At 46.6% G+C, this 13052-nt stretch overlaps 1 protein-coding gene across 3 annotated transcripts in view; it reads left to right on the plus strand.

The window, feature by feature from the left end:
* The window catches only part of ZNRF1 (zinc and ring finger 1), a 103891-nt gene that overhangs the window by 49445 nt on the left and 41394 nt on the right, over positions 1 to 13052 (plus strand). The window lies entirely within an intron of this gene.

A 13052-nucleotide genomic window follows, 5' to 3' on the forward strand; every position in this document is an offset into this window, starting at 1 on the left:
TTGAGCAGCATAATGTCTCTCTGTACGCTTGTGTTCCAGAGCCCTGGCTGTTCTGCCTGCCTTGCTGATCTCTCCGGGTCAGAGGACAAGCTAGGCACAGACTAAGGTCTAAGAGCCAGGACAGAATCCCCATCAGGCCTGGGTGAGAGGGAAGAGTGGGGAGGGGGTTAAGGGGTGGAGACAGCCACAGGGGAGATCACTGTGGGCTGAGGCCACACACTGGGTGTTCAGTCTTGACTCTGGTATGTCTAATTAAGGGTCTAGAATCATTGCTTTTTTACTTTAAGAACCGACTTAATAACTTCACAGTCAATAATACGGGTGCGCCGTGCTTCCCTGACCGGCTCCTCCGTCTGAGTGCTGTGATGGCACCACTCTACTGCTCTGAGATTTCTCTCCTGATCTCAGTTCCCCTGGGAGGCTGACCTTACCTGTTCATGTGGAGCATCACCTGTCCTGGAGCGTGAGACCTGCTCCCTGGGGATGGTGCCTTGGCTTTGACTGCCCCCGTCGGTTGGAGGATCTTAGCCTCTCCTTGTCTCTCACACCTGGCCTTTCATACTGGTCAGGTCCAAATAAGAGGATCCGACTCTCTTCCTGGTCTGTTCCCTTGTGTAGCTCTCTTGTTTTAGAGTAGTAATTGAAGGAGCAGGGCGTCTGGATGAACCTGTTCCTGTGATCTTATCAGCTTCCCAGGGCAAATGCAGAAAGAAGGCCTTTGTAATCGGCAGAGTGGGTGGGCCAACACTCTCATTTGTAGAGGGATGGCTTTCCTCTCCCAACAAGCAGGGCCCGGCATCATCCCCTGCCGCATGGATGCAGGAGAGAATTGAGAAGTGTGGGAACGTTGTTTGGGCTTTTCCCCCTGCTCCCATGTTACTGTTTTCTAAAGGAATTATTTCTCTGGTTTAAAGTGGTGACGCTAGCTAACTAGAATCGAGAACCACTCCTCCTTTGTTTTTCCAGTCCCCCGCTCCACCAGGATTTTGAATTTCACCCTTCTTGTGCAGAAGCAGGGTCCTGATTTAAGGTCCTAGCATCTCTTGTTGGGAAGAACTTGGTCCCCGGCCCTTCGTGTGGTACTTGCCCCGGAACAGGTCTTCTCGGAAAGCCTGTGGGCTTGACGACGGGCACCGCTTGTCTCTCCGGGAGAGAGAGCTTTCCTGTGCCCATAGAGCCGGAGATATTTGGACACACCAGCTACCCTCTGGAGCAAGAAACCCCTTCTTGCTGGTCTGTGGAATGTCACTTCTGCTGGAAACGCGTAAGAACGCAATGCCCATTGATCTCGTCAAGTGAGCCTGGTGGCCAGAGACTTTGATTTTACAGAAGAAAAAGCAGCATAAAGTCTTATGGGGGGAATTATTGCCATTCCAACTGAAATGAGTTTTCCCTGGGAAAGTCAGCCTCGTCTCTCACTGGGCATATCCTTGAAGGACTAAGGGTGTCTCTTGCGTCACAAGCTCTGAAGAAAACAAGTGATGTTCCTGCTCCGGTATTTCCTCAATAAAGACATTTGCTAGTCCATGACCCAAAGCTGTCCCTGAGCTGCTCAGAGTTTAGATCCATTCCTTTGCTGAGCTGGCAGGTTATATTTATATATAATCGGGACTGTTTGCTAGTAGAGAAAATTCTGAAGGCTGCAGTCATTTTAGCTCTTAAATCTGATGATTATTTCTGTAGGTTCCCTTCCCCATATCACTTTAGAAGCCTTCTTTTAGGGACACTGGGATGGCTCGGTCAGTTGAGTGCCAAGCTCTTGACTTCAGCTCAGGTCATGATCCCAGGTTGTAGGATAGAGCCTGCATTGGGCGCTGCGCTGAGCGTGGAACCTGCTTGGGATTCTCTCTCTCTCAGTGCCTGGGTGGCTCAGTCAGTTAAGCATCTGATTCTTGATTTTTGGCTCTGGTCCTCATCTCACAGTTGATGAGTTCGAGCCCTGCGTCAGGCTGGCAGCGCAGAGCCTACTTGGGATTCTCTCCCTCCTTCTCTCTCTTTTTCCCCCCTCCTGTGCTTGCTCTTTCTCCTTCTCTCAAAAATAAATAAACTTAAAAAAAAAAAAAAAAGATTCTCCCTCTGCCCCTCATGTACTCTCTTTCTCTAAAACAAACAGAGTCTTTTTTTTCCAATGTCTAGTTTAAAATTTAAGGATCCATAAGATGAATTGAAATCAGGGGCACCCAGGTGGCCTAGTCAGTTAAGCGTCCAACTCTTGGTTTCAGCTTGGGTCATGATCTCACAGTTTGTGGATTTGAGCCCGGCGTCGGGCTCTGTGCTGACAGCTCAGAGCTTGCTTGGAATCCTCTCTCTCCCTCTCTCTCTGCCCTTCCTCTGCTCTCACGCTCTCTGGCACCTTCTCTCTCTCAAAATAAATGAACTTAAAAAAAAAAGATGAACTGGAATCTTCCTCTTCAGAGGTCAGGGCTTAAGGAGGTTGACTGAAAGGATCATCTCCTTCCACAGATCCCAGTGGACATTTTAGTTCACATTCCCATCAGCCAGTGCTGGCCAGAAACCCCATAAAATAAAGTATTGGGCTGAGAAGTCCCTCTTTTTTCAGTGATGGTCATGTGTTCCAGTGGCTGTGGCCAGAACAGGTTTCAGAGTCTGGTACATAGTTCCATCTGAGGTTGGTGTTTACCTTTCTTGGTTAAATAGTAAATCTGGCACTGGCACTCTACGAATGGGAACTGGATACTCATACAAAGACTTGAAGATCTTGAAGTTCACACATCGTGTGCAGGAGCACAAACTACCGTGGACTTACCTCATGGAAGAGACTTAAAAAAAAAATTTTTTTTTAATGTTTATTTACTTTTGAGAGACAGAGAGAGTGTGAGCAGGGGAGGGGCAGAGAGAGAGGAAAACACAGAATCCGAAGCAGGCTCCAGGCTCTGAACTGACAGCACAGAGCTCTACGTGGGGCTCGAACTCACAAACCGAACCGTGAGGTCATGATCTGGGCTGAAGTCCGACACTTAACCAACTGAGCCACCCAGGCGCCCCTCATAGAAGAGACTTTTAATGCCACCAGGTTCAACCACCTTCCGTGGGAATCCCCTTGGCAAGCAGCTAGAAAACCTAAGAGTTCTCTGCCTCTGGTCATTTTTATTGCCAGAAAGGCAAGACGAACAGGATTGCAGTGTGTGGACGTCCTTCATTCCCTAAAGTTAACCGAAGTGAAAACGAGTCAGTGTTACCTGGCTTACTGCTTTGAGAATCTGTTGATGTCCTTCATTTGTTCTGAGGTAAGATTTCCCAGCAGGCCTGTTTTGGGAATGTCACTCCAGTGAGTGTGTAAACTGTTCAGTCTTTGAAGGGCAGGTGAGCATCCCGTGGACTAAGCCTGCTCGTCGAGCGAGCTGGTAAAGGTGACATTTGGCTCCCTGCAAGACCCTGACTCTGTTTAAAGTTCTCGGTTTTCTCAGGAGAACTTGGATCCCCCGACGCATTCAGCCTTGTAGCATTTCCCAGTTCTGTTTCTTGGGTTGTTGGAATTCAAGATTTAGGGTTTTTATTCTGAGTCATGTGGTTGTATTTCCTTTCAGATTTGTTCAGAATCTCCTGGGGTTTTGCCTCGGTCAGAATCCGATGGCTTCTTTGAAAACTTCCACCCTGCCAGCCTCCTCCTCCGTTTGCCTGCTCCTTTGACTCCTATGTAACTCAAATGCTCGTTTTGTGCTTATTCATGCCAAGAGGATTTCTGATCTCAACGAATTTACTGAGGTTGTCCCAGTACAAATATAGATGGCGACAGGGTTTTGTTTTCTTGTTTGATCAGCAGAAATCACTGGGTTTGATTAACACCTGGAGCATTTTTTAAATGACTTAATTTGGTCCTGAATTGAGAGGGGCTCCAAGAGGACGAGCTCCTTCAGCCCCAAGACTAAAAAGCCCTCCCTTAGCCACGAGGCTGGCTGGGTCAGGACAGCAGGATGACCAGATTCCTGCTGTTGTTTCTTGCGCTTTCTCTGAGTCTCTATCACTTAAAATAATGTTTGTTTATTTATTTTTGAGAAAGAGGGAGCACGAGTGAGGGAGGGGAAGAGAGAGAGAGAGAGAGAGAGAAAGAGAGAGAGAGAGAGAGAGAGAGAGAGAATCCCAAGCAGGCTCTGAACTTTCAGCACAATCTCGCTCAACCGTGAGACTCAATCTCTCGAACTGTGAGATCATGACCTGAGCTGAAATCAGAAGTTGGACACTTAACTGATTGAGCCACCCAGGCGCCCCTCTACCATTTTTGAACCTTCTAGTTCTAGTTCCAGAGTCAGAGGTCTTAGGACATAGGAGTGGAAATAGCTTTACAGGAGAGAATGCTGACTTCATAAACCAACAGAGAATTCATCATCCCTGGCCTCTGGATTGTCCCCAGCAACTGCTTTGCCGGGAAGTCAGTGGAGTGAGTTCTATAGGTCTGCCTGGGGAACTGCTTTTTTCACTGTGAGCTGTGTGTGGAAAGGGCAGGGACCAGTGCACACTGTAAACCCCCGTTAACAAATGTGGGGGCTGAGAGAGAAGCCTGGATTATATCCAACTGGTCCTCTAAATAGCTGGCCTTCCCCCTTTCCTCTTCTTTCTCTGCAGGGGTGCAGATAGAATAGTAGCCTGTCCTGTTAGGTGGGCCACTCTCATCAGTGGTGTGCCGGTTTTTCCTTTTTGGCTCCCAGTCCAAGGATGGTTTCCCCATACCTGCTGGCTCAGTACCACTGCAGGCAGCAGGAACTGAAGGGAAGAAGAGTGGCCAAGGCCTCACAGAAGAGTGCAAGGAGTGGTTACAGATGGGGACAGCTTGCAGGGGAATTGGAGCCTTCCTGGACAATAGGGATCCCAACCCTTCATAGTGGACTTGGGCAGAAGGTACGCAGCAGACCTCATCACGTTGCTTTGAAAAGACATGTTTATATTGAGTTTGGTAACTTGATGAGAGCTTAGCAGCAGCTAGTGCTTCCTGCTTGCCTCTGGTACAGCTTTGGGTCTTTGGTTCCAGGAGAATTATTCCACGTGGTCCCTTTCCCCTTCTCCTTTAAATAAATCAAGTCTCACCACCCAAAAGATGCACTAGGCTCTCTGCACATCTTAGTTAAGAGTTTTTGACCGCGTTGGCTTTTTCTTGTTCTGGCTCTGTGCTGCTGCCATCCCAAGGGCTGCTTCATGCTAAGCTTTTCATATTTGAATGTGAATAACTGGCTACTGGCCTTGATCTCCAGCTGCCTGAGCATTTGGGAGCTGTGAAGGGAGCCCTCACAGTGTCCTAGACCTGTCTGCTGTAGGCAGAGCCTGCTATCAGAACGGCTTCCAGATTAGATTACAGGACTCATTATAGACACTTTGCAGTCACCCTTCCTGTTTCTTGGTGTCAAATATCTGTGGAATTTGAAAAAAGAACAGCATAATAAATCAAGATCAAGCATGATAAATCTCTGATACTGTGAAGGTATCAGAGAAAACTATAGTCTTTTTATTTTTGTTTGTGGTGAACTGACTTAGTTGGGCTCGGAACCAGTCTCTGCCATCAAAAGAAGCCCATCTGTTGAAGTTTGTTCTTAGGTCTTATTTGATCCTTCTGTTTTTAGATGTGAGCAGAGGAAGATTTGGAGCCAACGGTTTCAGTGTTTTACTCTACCTGTAATGATTAGGAGTTGCAGAAATCAATTTAAAAAGTGGACTAAAGGGGCGCCTGGGTGGCTCAGTTAGTTAAGTGTCTGACTTCAGCTCAGGACATGATCTCACGGTTTGTGAGTTCGAGCTCCATGTCGGGCCCTGTGCTGACAGCTCAGACCTGTTTCGGATTCTGTGTCTCCCTCTCTCTCTGTCCCTCCACCACTTGTGCTCTGTCTCTCTCTGTTTCTGAAAAATAAGTAAACACTAAAAAAAATAAAAAGTGGACTAAAGGTGTTAGGCTATTAGATTTAACCACTCCCCTCTCTCTCTCAGCCATCTTTTTGTTTCATTTGACTCTAGGAAGTCATGTTGTTTATGTTCCTGTATCTTTTCCACCCCCCCCCCCCCGCCCCCACGATTCCTTTGCACTTACCAACTCTAGAGGAGCAGATAGAGAGTTGGGACAGGGTTATATGACCAGACCTCTGGTGTCATTATTTTATTTGTGATTATTTGTGGAAAACCCAGAAGCACTTGAACATGTCATTGCTGAACCAGGTGATGGGCAGTTTTCTAACCTGGGTGGTCCTATCCTGGGTGGCAGGACTGGGGGAATAAATCCCTTCCACACACGTGAGCACCAGAGCCTTGAGGTCCTCCCAAGCACACCGGTCTCAAAAGAGAGTTTAGGAGTCCAGAAACTTGGGTTGTAACATTGGCTGCACCCTTGATTTGGGGGAAGACTTCTGAGGTTATATCTTCATTTCTCCCCCGTGCTGCGAGGGTACTGCATTTCTTAACTGCAGGAGGGGAAGCCAACAAAGTGAGGCAAGACGATCTCTGTAAGACTGCCTGGTGGTGACTTCCCTTCAGGGGACATGATAAATGCAGACCGTGTAAGTGGAGCTCTGGTATTCTGCTGGCAGATTTTCTGATGGCTTGGTCGGGAGTGACCAAGGAGGAAGACATGAGAAGTAGGCTCCCTGTGTCCCAGTGTGACTTCCATCCCACCAGGTTTCCTGACACGGTTCATCGTTTTGCCACCAGCTCGGTTTAAAGTGTTAATTTGTGGAATCAGCTTTGTAACAGCTTCTGACCTGGCTGAGGCCTTCTAATGAAAACTGGCCTCTAGACGTAGTAGTTCCCGCAACTACTACCCGAGAGGTTCCCGTGCCCGAGAGCCTGGCGGCTGTGACCGCGAAGAACATTGGTTTATAGCATATTTCCCTCCAGTTAATCTGTGAAAGAAACTTAAAATCAGGTTATACTTTGGACTTGACAGAGTATCAGTGTTCTCGCTGTTATGCTGCTTAGAAGGATCTAAGCAAATGGCTGTTCAGTGACTTCAAAAGCATCGAGACAGTTTGAAGAACTTGCTTTGACAGACCTGTTATATCTCATTTATAATAACACGCTTAGAGCCGTGTTTGTCTAAGAGCACCTCACACGGAGGCAGTGCTGCGTGGATGCTCCACTGGAAACGCCGGCAGGCACAGCCCTGGGAGTTTAGGGCGCCAGACGCGACACCTCCTGTCTCTTCAGAAATGGCATCTCTTAGTCACGTGGGAAATACTATTCTTTTCGTAAAATCTCTCGAGGCTTCTGAAGAGCTGGAGAGGTTTCTGTGGACAGTGGCTCAAGGTCAGTGCTTTGACCTTTTCCTGAGGTTCAGAGTTGCTCAGGTGAGATGAATCCTTTGCCAGAAAGAGTTGATTAAAAGAGCTAAGAGTGAGTGCAAATATGGAATACGTCTTTACCTTTTTGCCGCAGCTTTGGCCACATGCACCTGAGTTCACTTTGCCACTCAAGTTCATAGCGGTGGGTGTGTAACAGGGTCACCCAGGAGCTGGGGTGTTCCAGTGTCGCTCCTTCAGGTCACTGTAAGTGGCGGAGGCTTAGTGGGGGTGGGGATGGGGTGCTGCACGAGGGTCCAAGGAGAGGCATCGAGGGGCGTCTTCTGAAGTTTAACAGTCAATGTGAATAACAAACATCCCCTTACCTTTTCTCATAGAGGCTTTAAAAAGCCAGGCATATTAATTCTGAAAATATTTTAGACTATTTATCATGTGTGAGGCTTCCCAAGTCCTTTTGTTGGACCTGGGAACAGTACTGCCTTTCTTTAGGGGCAGAAGAGCCCGGGGTCTTCCCTGAACTGAAGGGGACCCTCGGTAGGGGAGAAAACCACGGTGATCCCTAACTTTAAATCCATAAGGCTTAAAATTAGCAGGAATCTCAGAGATATAAGCCAGTCTCCTCGCTTTCTAAGGGAAAAAATGGGCACTCAGAAATGCTAAGTTTGTCCAGGTTAGAGACAGACCCTTGATAAGAATGCTTATACTTTTAGCTGCCTGCTTACTCCTTTTTCTACCACCCCACCCCCACCATCCCACCCCACATCTTCCCGCCCATACCACACCGCCCACACCACACCGGTTGCAAGCTGGACACTCTGGAGTGCCTTCAGGAAGGTGGGGAAGGGTGCCTCCAGCCTGTGCATTCCCGGAGGCCAGGGGTAGATTCCAGCCTAGATTGGGGTGGGTGTAGATAGCCAGGCTCCACCCGCTTTGACATTTTACCTTATCCCCCTTCGTCTCTGACCCTCTGCCGCACCCCCCCGCCCCCCCCCGCCACTGCCCTGCCAGGTTCAGCATTTGCCCTGGATAGGTGTTCGTGTTATGTAGCTTTGAAAAAATATATGGTGGCCTTCATTTGCGTGTTTTAAATTTTAGCCCGAAGACTTTGATTTCATTTTGGGAAAGTATTTGAATTAATTAATGAATGAAGATCATGCACTATTGGTTTTGAAAGTGGATAATGAAGTTTGTGAAGTCACCCTGTGAGCTCTGAGGTTCTGCGGCTGTCACAGGGGTGAGTGCTTGTGAACACCTTGTCCCCCTGCCACTCTGCTCATGTGATAAGGGCAAGACAGTTCTTACCAGACAGAATCAGAACGAGAACTAGAAGACTCCAGGCACAAAGCTGTTGCCACTTTTGTCCTCAGTAATAAAGGTGGGGGACAAGTGGCCTTTTGAGTTGGCTGTGACCTCCCTGTGTGTCTGCCTCCCTCAGGCCAGGTGAGACTAGACAGGTGGGAGTTGTCTCCCAGCTCATAATCTTTGCTACAGCACAGGGTCCATTCCTCATTATTGTCACAGCTCTTCCTGTGGATTTCTAGATCACCCAATGGAGGAGAGGGATATTACTCCTGGAAACATCTCTCCTACCTTGAGGCTTGCATTAGTTCAGCTTTGAGAGAAGGGCCTGATTTTGTACTTACTTATATTTATTTTTAACGTTTATTTATTTTTGAGGGACAGAGCATGAGCAGGGGAGGGACAGAGAGACAGGGAGACACAGAATCCGAAGCGGACGCCAGGCTCTGAGCTGTCAGCGCATGGGCTCAAACCCATGAACTGGGAGATCATGACCCGAGCTGAAGTCGGACGCTTAGCTGACTGAGCCACGCAGGCGCCCCATAGAAGGGCCTGATTTTAAACCAAAATTCAGTTGCTTTGTCCTTGATTGAAAAGGAAGAACAAGTCACTTTGGTTTGCTTGGTTTTATTCCTTCTTCCCTCCCCACCTCACTTCCCCATCTGGTTCTTCATATTATCCTGAGGTCTGTCTGTCTGGGTTGTGCTCGAAGCTCTGATCACTCAAGAGCTGTCTGACCTTCACCTCCCTGGGCCTCATTTTCCTCATATGGGAAGTAGGAATAATAATGGTGCATAGCAAGGAAGTTCCAGAGATTAAATGCAGCAATGCGAGCAAGGCGCCCAGAACTTGTTCCTGGCCCTTCAAAGCAGCTCTGAAGATGGGAGCTACCGTTCTCATTTTTTTCTTCCTCTTCCTCCTCTTCCCACTGTCCCGGGTGGATGGAAAAGCTAAATGAGCAGCACACTGAAAGTTGCTGTAGCAAGAGAATTGAGATTCTTTTCTGGCTGCTCTTGGCTATCCTTGCAGTATTTGGCACGAGTGTGTCTTGTATTGGTGAGAGCCAAAGGGGCTTTTCAGAAAGACCTGTTGCCCGGCCCTGCCCTTGGCTCACTGTGCATCCTCCCCAGCCTCACATGTGCCATCCTGTGTCCATCACAGGGCCCAGCAAAGGGCAATGTGGAACACCAGTAGCTGGTATGCTGGGTTCAGACCCGGTGGTACCGGAATGCTGTGTTCAGTTAATTCAGACCGATGAGACTGCTTTTCACAGGGGCACGGAGGATACTTCTCGCCTTACCTTCTGTGAGAGATGGGCATTGTTCCTGTGTTCCTTCCTCAGTAGCTTTCATGCCTTCAATTAAGGAAAGGGTGGGGGAGCCTGAGTGACTCAGTCAGTTAAACAGCCGACTCTTGGTTTCGGCTCAGGTCATGATCTTGCAGTCGTGGAATCGGGCTCTGCACTGACAGTGCAGAGCCTGCTTGGGATTCTTTCTCCCTCTCTCTTTCTCTGCCCGTCCCCCGCTTGTGCGTGCATGTTATCTCCTTCCCCCCTCCCTCTCTCCCTCCCCCTTCTTCGTCCTCCCTCTCCCTCCCTCCCTCCCTCCTTCTCCCTCTTTCAAAATGGATTAATAAAACTTAAAAGAAAATAAGGAAAAGGAGAATGTGCTTCCTTGGAGTGAGAAACTATAGCAATCCCATTGTTTTGCTGATTATAGTATTACACAAGCTAAATGCAGGCAGGCCGAGCTGGAAAGGGAGAAGCGGAAAGCAAAATGATAAGAAAGCAGGGATGGGGGCGGGGGGGGGGGGGGGGGGCTCTTCACTGCTCATCCCAGCACAGTTGTCCAGCCAAAGAGGTGCCGGCTGCTCCTGCGACTGGGGCTGTGGGGCAGCTCCCTTGCGGGGATGGCCCCAGAGTACCACCATCTGCTGCAAACTCTATCAGGGTATTTTCGGCCAAAATCACCGTTCGGACCCAGACTGTTGGTCGTGCCTTCTTGCTAAGTAGCAGGAATCTCTTTTGCAGAGATCTGGGGTTAATTATGGTGGGGGTCAGGAGGTAGGAGAACTTAACAAAACTTTGTCTTTTTTTGATTCTTGTAATTGTGAAAGTAATTGGAGTGCATTATCACAAAATCAACACAGAGTGTTTAAAGGAAAAGATTGTGTCCCTTCTCCTATTCCAATCTCCCTGTCTATGGGTAACCAGGTGGCCACTGTGACACATGGGTGTGTCTGTGCTGATGCCATTGTGTGTGGGTTTCTTTGTTTTCTAAGGGTTTCACATTTTACATATTATTCTGCAACTTTTGTAAAAAAATTCAATTTGTGGACAAGTTAGTATACAAAAGTTTTACCTTTTTATTTTGGCAGTCTGATAGTCCATCATATGGACATTCCACAGATTATCAGCCAGACCTCTATTAGCCTTGAAAATAAGGGGATAGTTTGAAAGTCTGGTTAACAAGCCACTTGCCTCTTCTCCTCCATTGGATGACTCCCCTTTCCCAGCCCTGTAGCGTTTGGGTGGGGGATTGTCTCCAGAAAAACTGAGCAGGAGTTTGTAGACTTGGTCAGGCACTGAGACAGGAGGATCAGACAGGAGGATCAGACAGGAGTCTGTACTGTACCATGGGGCTCCAAACTTCCTTTCCTGTTCTATTTTGGAATTCCAGGGGTAGAGGCAAGAGTTTAGAGGATCTTTCTTTGAAGAAACTGAACTACTGCAGAGGAAAGACCTATAGATACTAACATTTGGTCACCAATGAAAAATCTCCCTAGCACCTCTGTTACCAAATTCCAAATAAAATATCAGCTAACCACTCTCATAGTATATTGAGAACATACATATCACAAACAAATACTATTTTTGCCCAAAATGCAAGGATGGTTCAACATCAGAAAACCTGTTATATCAATAGACCAAAAGAGGGAACACATGATTTCACTTGATACAGAAAAAGAATTAGGTCATTCAGTCCATTTTATGTTTTAAATTCTCACTAAATAATGATAAAAGGAACTTTCTCGATTTGACAAAAATCTGTATATAACAAAATTTTGTTATATAACAAAAATCTGTAGCAAACATTATATCCAATGGAAAAAACTTTCTTTAACTTAATAATGGAGATCCTGATCAACAGGTTAAGGAAAGAAAAAGAAATTAAATGTAAGAATTGGAAGGGAAGAGATAACCCTTTTTGTTTTCCTCATGATGTTATCAGATATAAGATGAATCTATAATATTAGATTGTATTTCCCAATGTCTGCATTAACTGACTAGAAATTTAAGAAATAATAACAGAACAAACCATAAAGTGTCTGGTATTTAACTGAAGCCATTTGTAGACTCTCTACTGGAGACCTAAATAAAAGGAAAGATGTTCTGTAATCTTGCATGAGATCCAATATGATAAAGATGATAATCTTTCCTTCTGATTGATTTATAAATTCAGTGCTATTCCAGTAACTATGGAGTAATAGATTACCCCAAAACTGATGAGCTTAAACAACAGTAATCATTCTCACTATTTTGTGAACCAGTAATTTGAGAGCAGCTCTTTCAGGCATTTTTGGCTTTTTGGCCTCCCATGAGGTTGCAGTCAGATGGTGGCTGTGGATGGGACCATCTCAAAGGCTTTTCTAGTCATGTACCCCGTGTCTGGTCTGGGAAGACCCCAGGAGTTGGGGGTGGGGACACCTGGGGCCCTTGGGCATCTCTATTTATGAGTACTTTTCACGTGATTTCCCCAGCATGGTGCCTTCAGGGCACCTGGACTTCTTACATGTTAGTTGAGGGATCCCACTGCCCTTGTCCCAAGAGGGAGCCAGATGCATGCCATATTACCTTTTTTAAACCTAGCCTTGGAAGTCCCCTGGCATCATGGCTGTGCACCTCTGCACATGACTAGTTGAGGCAGATACGAAGATCACTCTACATAGAAGGGAAAGGAACGTAGACCCCATCTGTCGATTGAGGAATGTTAATATCACATTGTAGAAAGAGTGTGTGGGGTGAGATATATATTGGCACAACTATCTTTGGAAAATATAGTCTGCCACAAGTGCAGTTCTCCTTGGGACTCTAACTGGATTTTTTTTAAATCTTTTATTGATAAATGCATTTGAAGTAACAAAGTCAACTTTTAGAAAAAAGAGAAAAGGGGGACTTTTACACCAGATATTATGAGCTATCAAACTATAGTACTAAAAACAGTATAGTGTCTATGCAAGAATAGGTAAAACAGACAAAAATGGAATGAAGATCTCAAAGATAGACCCATGTATCAGTGGGACCATAATTTGGTATAAAGGGGCACCGTGAATCTGTGAGGAAAGGATGGATTGCACATTAGATAGTGTTAGGATAATTGACTTACTAGATGGAAATACATAAACCGGATCTCCACATAATGTCATATAAAATTCTAGAGGAATTAAAAGACCTAAATGAGAGTGGTAACACCGCAAAATTAATACAGGTCCACCTTTTCTTATACACAAATCTGAAAC

This window comes from Panthera onca, chromosome E2 (assembly GCF_046562875.1).
Source record: "Panthera onca isolate mPanOnc1 chromosome E2, mPanOnc1 haplotype 2, whole genome shotgun sequence".
Classification (NCBI taxonomy): Eukaryota; Metazoa; Chordata; class Mammalia; order Carnivora; family Felidae; genus Panthera; species Panthera onca.